Source organism: Canis aureus, chromosome 5 (genome assembly GCF_053574225.1).
Source record: "Canis aureus isolate CA01 chromosome 5, VMU_Caureus_v.1.0, whole genome shotgun sequence".
Taxonomy (NCBI): Eukaryota; Metazoa; Chordata; class Mammalia; order Carnivora; family Canidae; genus Canis; species Canis aureus.
In genome coordinates this window covers 37965928-37980575 of record NC_135615.1, presented here as the reverse complement: position 1 = coordinate 37980575, position 14648 = coordinate 37965928, and the positions used below count along the sequence as shown (strand labels likewise).

At 44.1% G+C, this 14648-nt stretch overlaps 1 long non-coding RNA gene across 2 annotated transcripts in view; it reads right to left on the bottom strand.

Moving 5' to 3' along the window:
• Nucleotides 1-14626, bottom strand: part of LOC144314030 (uncharacterized) — a 98253-nt gene extending 83627 nt beyond the window's left edge. For both annotated transcript variants that reach the window (XR_013379674.1, XR_013379675.1), the window contains exon 1: nucleotides 14367-14626. This is a non-coding gene — a long non-coding RNA (uncharacterized LOC144314030). The remainder of the gene's footprint in view (nucleotides 1-14366) is intronic.
• Nucleotides 14627-14648: the final 22 nt, after the last annotated feature.

Below are 14648 nucleotides of genomic sequence, written 5' to 3'. Positions count from 1 at the left end.
TACTATACCACTCTACCTCTTTCTCTGGGAACGTAAAAGAATTGCTTCACTTTCTTATAGTATGATAGTCAAAATACCCTGGATGGCTTTCCCAATGAAAACAATTCCAAATGGTGAATAAAATATGTAATTTTTTCAAAAATACATTGTTGAATTGGAATAAAAAAAAAAAAAGGTAAAATATGCAGAGGCCAAAAAGAAAAGTAAGGAAAAGAAAAAAAGAGAGGAACTCTGGAACACAAGTGCACAAGACAGCTTTACACTAACTCTATTGGCAAAATCCTGGTGACATGAAGCTCCCATCCTGATTAATACAAGGAATGAGGAAGAGAGAAGATACAAGGTAAGAAGGAAACAAAGGTAAGTAGAAGGTAATACCTCAAGGTAAGAAGTGTAATAGAAGCCCCTCAAAAAAGGGACGCCTGGGTGGCTCAGCGGTTGAACATCTGCCTTCGGCCTAGGGCATGATCCTTGGAATCCCGGGATGGAGTCCCACGTCCGGCTCAGGGTGCCTGCTTCTCCCTCTGCCTATGTCTCTGCCTCTGTTTGTGTGTCTCTCGTGAATAAGTAAATAAAATCTTTAAAAAAAAGGAGGAGGGGGATCCGTAAAGAGTCATAACCTCAGGGTAAGCGTGAATGAGAAATATATCTAAAGTACAGAAGGGGCCTCAAGGAAATCTGTTTGGCAAACACTAATATTGGATGAGCAAAGAAAACTAAAATCTCCCATGAAAATTCATACCTACAAACCTGCCTTCACATGAGTTTATACACTGAATTCATGCTACCTATATGCTCTGTATTTGAAAACCTCAAGCAGAACATTTAAGTAGCTCCAGGTAGAAATAAACTTCAGGAATGGTTAAAAACAAATATAAATTCTCTCTAAAGGACTACACTACAATTTCATCCAATGTATTCTGGAATGCCCATAAAGTTCCAAGAAACTGGGCCTAAGGCTAAAAATCACAAATCACACAAGGACATAAGCCACCATAAGTGAGAATCTGCTTGAACAACAGACCTGCATAATCCACAAAAATATGACATAGAACATTTTATTTATTTATTTATTCATGATAAACAGAGAGAGAGAGAGAGAGGCAGAGACACAGGAGGAGGGAGAAGCAGGCTCCACACCGGGAGCCCGGGATTCCAGGATCGCGCCCTGGGCCAAAGGCAGGCACTAAACCGCTGAGCCACCCAGGGATCCCCAGAGAGAGCAAATCTTAAGCAGGTTCCATGCTCAGTGCAAAGCCTAACTTGGGGCTCAATCTCACAACCCTGAGATCATGACCGGAGCTGAAGTCAAGAGTTGGACACTTAACTGAATAAGCTCCCAGGTGGCCTTATTTCAAGAAATAAATGTGAGCCTTAAATAGATGGACTAGGGATAAAAGACTATAAAAAGTAACCAAGCCAATTTTGAACAACAACAACAAAAAATTAAAACTAAGATAAATTAGTTTTATCTAATAAGATATTGTTAAAGGCAGAATTCATTTACTAGAAAATGGATCTGAAGAAATCTAAAAATCCAAAGATATAAAGAGATGAAGAATACAAAAACTGTGTATGTGACACTGGAGGTTAGAATAAGATGGTCTAATATATATTTAATTGTATTTACCAAAGAAAATAAAGGAAAGAATAAGGAATAGGAGTGTTTGTAGAGTCAGGACCAGAATTAGAGTGAAGTGAGTGAGGAACCTACGGGATAAAATTTATTTTAGACACTCAGTCTCAGGGCCAATTCTCCATTTACACAAATATAAATTTAAAAAATAATAAAATAAAAATTAAGGGCCTCCTTAAATTTGGTGCCCTAGGCACTTCACTGGCTTCACAATGGTGCCGGCCATGCTGAGAATTTTTCCAAATTGTTGTAAGACAGCAAATTCCGGACCCAGAAATCCCAAGAAGGGTAAAGAAAAATATATTCACAACTACTTACATCATAGTGAAACTGCAGAGGACCTGGGACTAATATAGATCGATGACAAAGAAACTGAAGTTAGAGGGGCCACAGGCTTCTCAGTAGCCACAATGGAAACCAGAAGGTTATCTTCAATGTGCTGAGACAAAGTAACAGTTGTTCAAGAATTTATCCAAGAATTCAAATATGAGGGGAAAGAAAGTAAATTTCAAACCGATGAAAACAGAATTTACTACCAACAGGCACTGAAGGAAACTCTGAGGGATGAAGTTCAGGCAGAAGGAAAGCAATCTCAGACACTTATAAAAAGGAACAGTGAACAAAGAGATGAGTGGTTCTGTAAGCCACCAATAAACAGTATTTGACCACATAAAGAAACAACAATGTCTCATCTCTTCTGAAAAATAAATAAATAATTAACTAATTAAATAAATACAGAATGAACACATTGAAATAGCAGAATATAAAGGGGGGGAGGAAGGGAGGTAGAAAGTTAAGGATTTAAGTTAATTTAAGGTCCTTGTATTGTGTTGCTTAAGAGGTCAAAATTTGTGATTGATATTTAAGTATCTCGGACACTATAACCTTCACAGCAACCAGTGGGAAAGAATGGGATGTTTAAAAAAAACAAAACACTTCAGTCCACAGGATGAGAAAGTAGAAGGAAAAACAAAAATAAAAACCAGCACACAAGGAGGCTGTGCATGTGGCTCTGTGGGTTAAACACCTGCCTTCTAGTCAGGTCATGGTCCTAGGGTCCTGGGATGGAGGCCCATATGGAGCCCCTGCATCAGGCTCCCTGCTCAGTGGGGTATTTGCTTCTCCCTCTCCCTTGGCCCCTCTCCCTGCTGGTGCTCTTTCTCTCTCACCCACTTTCACTCTCTCACGAATAAATAAAAATCTTTTTAAAAAATCTAAAAACTGCTCTAAAAGGTAATCTCAACATATACATATGCAATACAAAAAGCCCTAAAAATAAGACAGAAAGAACTCTAACTAATTCAGTAATTTTCAGTTCTCATATAAATACATGAAAAACTGAAATGTACCGCTCTGCATTGAAAAGACAGAGCTTGTCAGACTGGCTAGAAACCAAAATCCAGTAATGCGTGCTTGTTACAAGTAAAACAAAGGAGTGAGTTTAAGTAACTGGTGAAGTTTCCTCCTGCTTCATCCAGCCAATGCGATTTCTCTGTAAAGTCAAACAGAAGAAATTCAGTCATCTGAGGAGAGTTTGATAAAGGAACTATTTGCAAACATGTGGCCAGACTTCAAGGAAGCCACCAGGATAGTGCGACACCCTGGAACTGGGAAAAACTACTCTGTTATCACCTCTAGGATGGAATGACATATTCCCTAACACTCACACTCACACTCCTACACCCATAGCTTCAAGACTTTTAATAGTATCCTGTGGTCCTTGAGAAGGATAAAACTGCACATCTTTCCATAGGCTCCAAAGCCTTCTATGATCTGTCCCCTCGCCCCTATCTCTAGCTATTTCTGGGCCTAGAGTCTACTGGATTTTCAATCCTTTAGTCACAGTGGCTTTCTCTTTCATCCTCAGGTTCACCATGCCTGCTCCCTCCCACCTCAGGACCTTTGTGTGTGCCGTTCTTGGCCTGGAATACTTCTCACTCCACCCTCTAAACCCACTTATCATCAGTGATCCTTTTGGGCTCAGCTCAGGTATCATTACATACTAGAGGAACTTTCCCAAAGCCCCAGCCTTCATTTTATTCCTGCAGAGCACCGATCACTGCCGTCATTTTATGTTTATATTGGTGCAGTTGTTTGGTGAATGTATGTCTCACTAAACTGGAAACTCTGTAAGGGTAAGAATGGCACTCTTTATACGCAGTGCCTGGCACCTGGCACCCAGCACAAGCTCAAATAATACTGATGAGTAAAGGGTTGAAAACATCCTTACTAAGAGAAGGGCACTTTGCCCAGAAACAAGTGTTCCACACCCTAAGAAACTTTCCCTGGTTTCATCACACAATTCGCGTTCATTCAGAGAAAATTAAACACAGCTACCTTCAAAGGCCGGCAATTGGACAGCATCTCAGCAAACCTCCACCCAAGGTGGAGGGCAGGGAATACCCTCCCCATTCTTGATCCATCAGACCCGGGGCAGAGGCAGATGGATTAATGATTAATCATGAGCCTTTCCAAGCCCTAAATGGTGGATGGGGCCACAGCCAATGGCACCCAAGTGACTGAACACTGGGCATTTTGGCAGAATGGGACTGAAAGAGTTGAGTTTGGTTGGCTTCAAACAATTGCTGACCACAAAGAAAATCCTCTGCCTTAAAATTCCCATTTGGAAAAGAGACGATGAAAAGCAGTTCCTTTGATTAATGAAATTTATATCCTCTTCTCCGATTGGATTGAATTTACACATGGATGGCAATGGCTCTATGCCTTGGCTTCCTGATCCTCAGTGAGGATGAAAATTTTTAGATTCTTTAAGAGCATCAATAATAATAACAGCAGGGGATCCCTGGGTGGCGCAGCGGTTTGGCGCCTGCCTTTGGCCCATGGCGCGATCCTGGAGATCCGGGATCGAATCCTACGTCGGGCTCTCGGTGCATGGAGCCTGCTTCTCCCTCTGCCTATGTCTCTGCCTCTCTCTCTCTCTCTGTGTGACTATCATGGGTGAATAAAAATTAAAAAAATAAAAATAAAAAAAATAATAACAGCAGTAGCAGCTACTGACATTTACAAAACATCACTCCATGCCAGATTCTGTGTTAAGTTTTATTTTTATATATATAAAATCTCTTTTAATCTTCACATAAAGTAGCTCATGGTGGTCCCATTTAAGACTCTTCAATGACTTCCACTGATACTAAAATAAAATATGGAGTGCCTGGCTGGCTCAGCAAAGTGTGCAACTCTTGTTCTCGGGGTTGTGAGTTTGAGCCCCATGTTGGGTATAGAGATTATTTAAAAATAAAACCTTAAGATACATTTTAAAAAGTAAGAGGCGACTGGGTAGCTCAGTCAATTAAGTATCTGACTCTTGATTTTGGCTCGGGTTAAGATGTCAGAATTATAAGATCAAGCCCTGCATTGCAAGAGGCTCTATGTTCAGCAGGGAGTGTGCTTGGGATCTCCTCTCTCCCTCCCCATTACCTCTCTCTCTCTCAAATAAATAAGTAAATAAATAAATCCTTTTAAAAATAATTTAAAAATTTAAATAAATAAAATGCAAACTCCTTACCACAGCCTTCAAGGCCCTGCATGACCTGGCCCCTGCCTATTTCTGCTGTTGTATCCCAAAGAGCCCACCCATTAGTCAGTTAGTTCCTGCAAGATCAACCTTCATTCTGCAACTCACATACACCAAACCTGTCCCTACCTCATGTCCTTTGCACCAGCTGGCCCTTCTGCGCAGAGTGTTCTTCCCTCGGATCCACCTACAGCTGCCTTCTGATCATCGATCTCAGCTCAATCACTACCATCCTGACTCTGCTTCTATGCTTCCCCCATTGCTTGGTCATAGCACCCTGTTTTATTGCCTCCATTGACTGTATCACTATCTGAAATTACCTTAATTATTTGTTTGTTCCATTATTATCTGCATCTTCTAACTAGAACATACATGCATTCCATGAGAGCAAATCCTCATCTATCTTTTCGCCCCTGAATTCTCAGTGTCCAAAACAGAGCAGCACACAGTAGGCATTCCACAAACGTTTTTCAAGTAAAGGAATGAGTAAAAGACTCTGAGATAAGAACTACCGTGCTTAACCAATTTTACAGGTAAAGAACTTATGGCTTAGTGATGTTGGGTGACTTGCCCAAGATCACAGAGATGGTAGGTAAATAGAAGCACTGAGTAACAATTCAATCCACTTGTGCTCTTAATCACTACACAAATAGAGACTCATTTCATGAATCATGTCATGATTATCTCCTCTCTATTCATTCATTCATTTTTTTTTTTAAGATTTATTTATTTTAGGGAGAGTGAGCGAGAACAGGAGTGGGAGGGGCAGGGCAGCCTGGGTGGCTCCGTGGTTTGGCGCCGCCTTCAGCCCAGGGCGTTATCCTGGGGACCCGGTATCCAGTCCCACGTTGGGCTCTCTGCGTGGAGCCTGCTTCTCCCTCTGCCTGTCTCTCTGCCTCTCTCTCTCTCTCTTTCTCTCTGTGTCTCTCATGAATAAATAAATAAAATCTTTTTTTTTTTTTTAAAGGGATTGGGAGGGGCAGGAGAGAGAATCTCAAGCAGACTTTGCCCTGAGCACAAAGCCCAGTGTGGGGCTTGATCTCACAGCCCTGAGATCATAATGTGAACTGAAACCAAGAGTCAGACTCTTAACTGTGCCACCCAGACACCTCTCCCCTCTATTCATTTTTTTTAAGATTTTATTTATTTATTCATGAGAGACACAGAGAGAGAGGCAGAGACACAGGCAGAGGGAGAAGCAGGCTCCCTGCAGGGAGCTCGATGTGGGACTCCATCCTGGAGCTGCGGGATCACAAAGGCAGATGCTCAACCTCTGAGCCACCCAGGCAACCCCCTCTATTCATTCTTTACATAGAACCTGGCCCAAGACCTAGGCAGCAAGGAAACATAATAAAGAAGTACAGAGAGTGTGAATTACTACAACCACTTGTGATAACTGAAATACTCACTAAAGCTAAACCAGTCCTCTGGTTTACTTTATTGTACATCCATAGATACACAAACATGTCTTCAACATAAGTCATGTAGGACTATTAACAGAAGCAATACTCTTTTTTTGTTTTGTTTTAAAGATTTTATTTTGGGGACAGGTGGGTGGCTCAATGGTTGAGCATCTTCCCTTCACCTCAGGGCATGATCCTGGGTCCTGGGATCAGGTCCCTTGTTCCACGAAGGAAGCCTGCTTCTCCCTCTGCCTGTGTCTCTGCCTCTCTGTCTCTCATGAATAAATTAATAAAATCTTAAAAAAAAAAAAAAAAAAGATTTTATTTTTAAGTAATCTCTACACCCAACATGGTGCTTGAACTCACAACCCCAAGATCATGAGTCACATGCTCCACCTACTGAGCTAGCCAGGCAGCCCTAAAAGCAGTATTATTATTTTTAAATTTTTATTTATTTATTCTTTTTAAGTAGAGTCCATGCCCAATGCAGGTTTGTTTGTTTTTTTTTTCCAATGCAGGTTTTGAATTCAGGACTCTGAGATCAAGAGTCACATGCTCTACCCACTGAGCCAGCAGGGGCCCTGTAGAAGCAATATTCTTAAAAGTAAACACTGGAGGGGTGTCGGGTGGCTTAGTTGGTTAAGTATCTGACTTCAGCTCAAGTCATTATCTCAGGGTCCTGAGATTGAGCCCCAGGATCAAACCCCACATCAGGCTCCGCACTCAGGAGGGAGTCTGCTTGTCCCTCTCTCTCTACCCCTACCCCAAGCCTGTACTCTGTCTCTGTCTCAAATAAATAAAATCTTAAAAAAAAAAAAAAAACACTGGAAACTATATATTCATCAAAAATAGTATGAACAAATATACTACAGTACAATTATACAACAGAATAGTATATAGCAATAAAACAGAAACTACAACTACAGGAAACCACATGGATGAATTTCATACAAAAAAAGTATCTACTATGTATTTCCATTTATAGAAAGATAAAAAAAATAGACCTTAATCTATGGTGCTAAAAGTCAAGATCGTGAATATTGTTGTGGGTTATGGTGGTGGTTAGAGATGGGAAGGGCATGAACGTGGCTTCCAGAATGCTGGTAGTATTTTCTTTTTTTGACCTGTCCACTAGTTCCATAGTTGTGTTCACTTTGGGAAAATTCACTGAGTTGTACACTTGATTTATGCAGTTCTATGAATGTTGAATCACATGAAATCTATGTTGAATTGCATGAAATTGCCATCTTTATACATGAGAAGTGGTTGAATGTTGGCAATTTCATGTGGTTCAACTAATATGTTATACTTTAAAAAGAGATTACCTAAGGAAAAAAAAAATCCTATCCGGTTGAATTGGTTTGTACACAGCTCTGTAAAAACTGGTTTTGAGAAAGAGCCTGTGCCTTCCAAGGGCTCCTTGGCAGGTGGTAAACAGGCTCAGGATGGTTGTAAATTCTTTCCCAGGGCCTGAGGCTGGTGCACTTGGCTGTGTACTCCAAAGTCCAGAGCCTGGGCCAGCCCCAGTGTGATGCAAGTCAGCTGGAGGAGGCCAGAAATGTCCTCCAGCAGAGATGAACAACCCCAGCCTCGGGCCCAAGGTGTTAGGATTCCTAGAACACATCAGTTCTTGACTGCCCTAGTCTCTGCACTCAAGGTGCCCTCCTCCTTCCTGGGCATTTCCATGGCTCCTGCTCCTTAGCCTTCAGCCTGCCCAGAGAGGCTTTCCCCAACTTCCCTGAAGGGGCCAGCTCCGTCCCCAATTGCTGTCACATCCCTTTGTAATTCCCTATATAGATATTACCAACGTCTAAAATTGTTATTATTTGGGGGCACTTTAGTAGCTCAGTAGTTGAGCATCTGCCTTTGGTTCAGGTCGTGATCCTGGGGTCCCGGGATCTGGCATCGGGCTTCCTACAGGGAGCCTGCTTCTCTGTGTCTTTGCCTCTGTGTGTCTTTCATGAATAAATAAAATCTTTTAAAAATAAATAAATAAATTGTTATCATTTGGGTGTTGACTTTGGATTATCTGCTCCCACCATTAGACTAAGCTGCATTAGAACAGGGGATTCCTAGAACTTACTTACTGTTGTATCCTCAGGGCCTGGCATGGCACCTGGTACCTAGAAAGTGTTTCAATATTGGTTGAATGAGTGAATTAGTGAACAAATAAATGATCAAAAGAAGTGGCATCAGTAGGGGGCAGGGGAGAAAAGGTGGCCCAAAGCACAACTGCCAAGTTAGAAAAAAGGACACAGCCCCCCCCATCACCCTCATGACACAATATTGGGTCTCCAAAAAAGTTGCTGACCCCCCAAGTCTAGACAGTTATTCCTTATCCTCACATTTTCCCAGGGTCCCCGTTCTGTTGTATGAAGGACATAGGCATTTATGAGGTATTTACTGAACCACTCTACAGAGTAGGAATGAATCATTGTGCCCATTATACAGATAAGACTGAGGGTCTAAAGATTAGTAACTCACCTGAGATCCATCAACAATTAGGTGGCAGTACTTTGGACAAAGTCTAAGTCTGTTTATTCCAGAATTTGCCAACCACCTATTACTTGATTTTTCAATGTTACTAGGGAATTTCTGTGTTTTGTAAGCAAAAATTAAGGGAGCTACCCTTGGCTATTTTTTTCCTTCTCTTTCTATTCACTGCTCTCAGTGATTGCTTTAGATTTAGCTCCCACACCTGAAATGAACGGTGTACTTGCATTTTATGTGAATTTGAACTAAATCAAATCTGAAGTGTGCCACAGAAATATATTCACAGAAATCTTGACTCAGTAGCCAAAACTGATAGCACGCAAATCTGACTTCACAGTCAGCTACGAAGAAATTATTCTTGAATTATGTGAGGTCTTCTGGAATGCATCTTTTTCATACCATTCTACTGCCCTGCTCAGCAAACAGTGAAAACCAAGGGTCTTGACAGAAAAATGGGGCAAAGGAAGCTAGCGACCTATATTATCACAACCAAGTTAAAATCTTTGAAATATTCCTGTTACACAGATTAATTCAAGTACCACAAAAATATCTGTGCATTTGGTTTTGAGCTAAGTTATTTGAAAAACATCATGTCCTTCAGCGCTCACAACTCTCTGAAGCAGATACCATGACTATCACCCCTTTTTCACAAGAGGTTTGAAGAGATTAAGAACTATGGGAAGTAAAAAAAAAAAAAAAAAAATTAAAGAATTATGCAAAGTCATCCAAGTGCTTAATACAACAGAATCATCACTCAGCACACATTCAGCATTATATCACACATGTGCTACCACTGAAATTCAAGCATCTATATTGGCCATGGTTAAAATCAACTCTTTGGTGAACTATTTAAGATACCGAGCCACACAACTGAAAACACCATAACTTTCATCCTGCAAGAATTGTACTAGTTAAAGCAGTGATGACAGCCACAGTATTATTGCTTTAACTATTCATTGACAATGAAAACCCTATTTACATTTAGATTACTTGTCTCTTTCTGAGGTTTTGATACACCCAAGAAATGGACTCCTCTTAAAATTCTAACTCATTCCCTGCATCAAAATGGCCATATGTTGAATAATCACCTAAATGTATATTTGGCACTTACAATTTGCCAAATGCTGTTCTAAGTGTTTTGTGTGCATTTTTCCATTCAAGTTCCACTCAACCCTCTGTGGTAAGTACTACTATTAGTTTTCATATTACAGAGGAGGAAACTGAGGTACATGAAGTTTGGATAACTTGTCCAAGGCTATGGAATTTGTGAGGGTAGGATTGAACCTCAGCAGTCTGCGGTCAATGTCTGCACATCTGTCTTTCGAGGTCCCCAGCCCTCAAAGTTGAAACAAATGAACACACTGAGTCACAAAGCCTAGGAGCAAGGGCCAGAACACAGTTCTAACTCAGGTATGACATACCCTCCTTTCCTCAAAGGATTAGGGTACCCCTGGCTATCGTCAGTTGCTCTAACACTCCTTGAGACTCCCTTCTGCTTCTGAGCCTTCTGCCGCTGAGCCCAGCTTGGCAGAGACTGCATTCTGCAGATCTGAGCTGCAGGGAAGCTTCTCCAGGGCCTGTAGGCAGTGTCCCTCTACTTTGCTCTCTGCAGTTTCTATTGCATCACTGGTATTAACTGTAATTAAATCAGTCTTCGATCAATTGTTTGTTTAATGTCTTATGTCCCCTACTTGGCTACAGGTGGAGGCAGGTAATCTGTTTGAATTGAGGGGGCTGGCTTCCAGTGTTTAGTATGTGCAATAAGGTTGAGAAATGTCAAGTGAATATAGAAATGAATGAAGGCGCTGATCCTTCCCCTGATGAAGATTACAGGGGAAAGCACATCCCCCCCCCAACCCTGCCTCGGCCCCCGTACCACTGACTGAGAGCTCTAAAAAGGCAAAAATCGTGTCTCTCTCTTTTATCACTATAACCCTGACACCTGGCACTGTGCCTGACTCACAGGAAGTGCATAATAATTTTTGGTGGAATTAATAAATAATTAAAAACATGGCTTCTGACTTTTTATCTGACGAAAAGGGAGAGTAAGACTCAGAACACAGCTTTTTAAAGCAACAGTGCACATGAAAACATACTGAGCACAGGCACGGCACACAGTAAGCGTTCCATGAATGTCTGTCAGTGAATTGGAATTCCTGCCTCTCCCAATTCACACTAACTCAGCTTCCAGGTCTTGGGAAGGCCAGGAGCTTTACTAACAGGGCCAAGCCCAGAAGAAGTGAACCCACTCTCCTCCCCTGGCCATGATCTGGTAAGGGTGAAGGTGTTTACACTGACGTTGGAGTGATGGAACTGTAATTAGCACAAGCAGAAACGCAGGGCTGTAAGGATCTGACTCTAGCAGAAAAGTTACACCTGGGCAGGGGATAACCCCTTAGGAGTAAACAAAGTCAGATGAAGTAGAAAGAAAAAAAAGCACAGGCCTACTGCTCACCCAATCCAAAAGAACAAATATGGCACCTTCAGCCTGTCAGGGAGCAAACATTCTGCATTCCCTGTCACCTTTCACTCTGTCCCCTCACCCCCAGCCACCAGCCTCTAGGCTGCTACAGAGGTTTAGAACACAAACCAGAATGTGTCACAAGCTGCTTAAAACCCTTAAGAGAGGGACGCCTGGGTGGCTCAGCAGTTGAGCGGCTGCCTTCAGCTCAGGGCGTGGTCCAAGAGTCCGGGGATCGAGTCCTACATGGGGCTCCACTTGAGGAGCCTGTTCTCCCTCTGCCTGTGTTTCTGCCCCGCCCCCGCCCCCCCCCCCCGTGTGTCTCTCATGAATGAATAAATAAAATCTTAAAAAAAAAAATCCTTAAGAGGATAATATCTGACCTCCTCACCAGGCCAACTTCTACCTTGTTTGCCAAGCTGTGGCTGCAGAGGCCTACCATCAGCACTTCCACGTCAGGCCTTTCCCACACAGGGCTTCCACCCAGGCTCCTTCTGTCCCATCTGTCTCAACCTCCCTCAGCCTTACCGCTTCTCAGATTTCAGGTCTCAACTCAGACCCCTCCTAGCACTTATCACAGCCTCAAATTGCATGGTCTGTCTGTCTCCTCAAAAGATCGTGAGCTTCACAAGGGCAGGGAACAAGAAGGCTGTCTGCCTCTCACCATCCAGTCTCCAGAATCAGGGCAGGCTTCCACACAGAACAGTATGTGAATACGTGCACACATTTCTCATAGCACTTGCCCAAACTTCTCTTTAGGTTCCAAGTAGAAACATAATATAATCCTCACTTACCTCCCAGACACTCTGAATCGCATTCTGCTTACAAATCAGGGGCTGTGGTTTCTTCACCTCATCCTTCAGTAAAGCTCAGAAAAGACCCGGAATGGAACCCCATCTGTCTCTTGGCTAATTCCTCTAAATCAAGGAAACAGGACAGCAAACAACACACTACCACCACCATCTTGCTTTCCTTTGATAGTTTAGAAAGGATGTATTTACTGCCATCCTTTTAATTGTTCAAGCAAGTCCCAGAGTGAGTGCTGGCTGCAAAATCACTACTTCAACTTCCCTTGTTTAATGTGCTTAAATGACTTAACAAAAAAAAACAGGTTTTTAAGTCTGTGATGCTGAGAAAGGGTGGTAGCAAAGTAGAGAGAGCTTGGCTGCAAAGATCTGGAAAATCAGCTCTACATTTACTAGATCTTCCACTGAGCAAGGTATAGGACCCTTGCCCTCAATTTCTTTCTACATCTGACAAATGGGAATAATGATACTGAACTTCAGTACCAGCAAAGGTGAGACCTGAACAACTACTATCCTTATCAACTTATCAACTTATACAAAGAGTTTTTCTTTTGGCTTAAGTAAGGTCTTAGCTCCCGAAAGACTGTGGTCCTCTAGAAGAGGGGGGCTCTGCCTCCCCGAGCTAAGTAAGTAAATCACACTGCAAAGTTACCTCTGAGTAGCACGAAGACATTTTAGACCGAGACTCTGTGACTTTGGGTTCTGGTCTGGGTTTGCAAAATGTCCCTTCACTGCCCATCTCCAGAGCCCCAGTCCCAGCTCCAGCCCAAGGCCAGACCTCTGACCTGGACTGGAAGCCTTTCATTGGCTCCTCTGACAACAGCCAAGCGCAGTCCTTTGGTGGCGTAGAAAGAAAAAGACAGCTCACAACCTCGCGGTCAAGCCAGAACACCAGCAAGACAAACTTAACGGGCAATTCAGGCCCTGGCCTAGCTCTCATCCCAGCATCAAAGCCACCCTCCACCCCCCTCCACTTCCCATCCCTCCACCCCCCACCCCTGCCCCAGGCTACAGTCTCCTCGGTTCCTGGGCGGAGCTGGGCCTGCTGCTGTTATGAGGGCTCCCCGCCTTCCCAGAGTCAGGCCTAATGGCGGGGGCTTTTCTTTTCAAGGGCCTGGGCTGATGCGATACCCCCCACCTGACAGAGCATCATTAACTGCAAAGAAAGGATCCCTGGCTACTTCCATTTCTTTCGCGGCTCAAGAACCCTGTTGTTCTTTAATCCTATGGCCACTCCGGCAGCATCCTCTGCTCGGCCGGCTCCACCCATCCACCTGGCCAATTCTGGGCTGTTCCCGCTTTCTCGGAGGGGAGGTGATGGGGGTGAATGGGGAAAGGCTCCCACTGCAGCAAAAGGCCGTAGCCTTTGGTGTACAGAGGCTCCTTAGGCCCACGTCCCTTGAGAGTTGGGAAACGCAAAGGGGTGGAGAGGGGAGCTGCTTGTCAGGGCAGTCTAGGGCGAGTAGGCGCCAGGGCACTGAGGACATGACACCGGGGTATGGCAGGCGGCGGGGCTGGGTGGGGGGCTGGCGCTGCAAGGCTAGAGCCGGGCCTCAAGCTGAATAGCCAGCGTCCGCCGGGGGGCAGGGTGGGGGGCTACTGGAGATGAAGAGGCCTCGGCCCTGTCGCTGTCCACACCCAAGAAATGGTGGAGTGGGGGTGGGGTGGCCTGTACTCACTCAAGGAAGACTCAGTCTTAGGAATGGAACCAGATTCACTCAAGCAACCCCCACAATGCCCCTCCTTGCTATGGATATTTGACATTTCCTGAATTTTTCGTAAGCGCAGCTTCAAGACCCCTCCCCCCAGGCCCCTAGGCTAGAGAAAGATAAGGCCCCCCAGCAGGAGTCTTCCCGTCTCCCGCCCCGCCTCCCCCCCCCCCCTGCGGCGGGAGGAGATCCCTAGATCTTGATGAGTTCTCCCCACCCAGCACTCGGCCCGGGATTCAGAGGCCGCAGTGCCCCCCCCTCCGCCCCCCAACGACACTGACGGTTCCTGCCGAGGCCCGCAGTGGCGTGAAGGTGGCCTTTACCTCCTCTCGCAGGCTGGGAGGGGGCACAGCCCGCGCAGCTGAGCCAGCTGCAGCAGTCGCCACCGCCCTCCATTCATTAAAAAGAAAAAAAGGCAACAACAACCTCCACCCCTTTTTGTAAAAGAGCGACGGCCTCTGGAGGAGCTAGAATCAGCCCCAGCAATCAGGGGTTAAGTTCTTTTCCGGCCCCCCATTCATAAAAAAAGGAGCGCGGCGCATGCGCGCGCGGGGTCTCTTGTGCCCACCCATTCATAGAATCGCGAATGCAGCGCGTGCGCACTG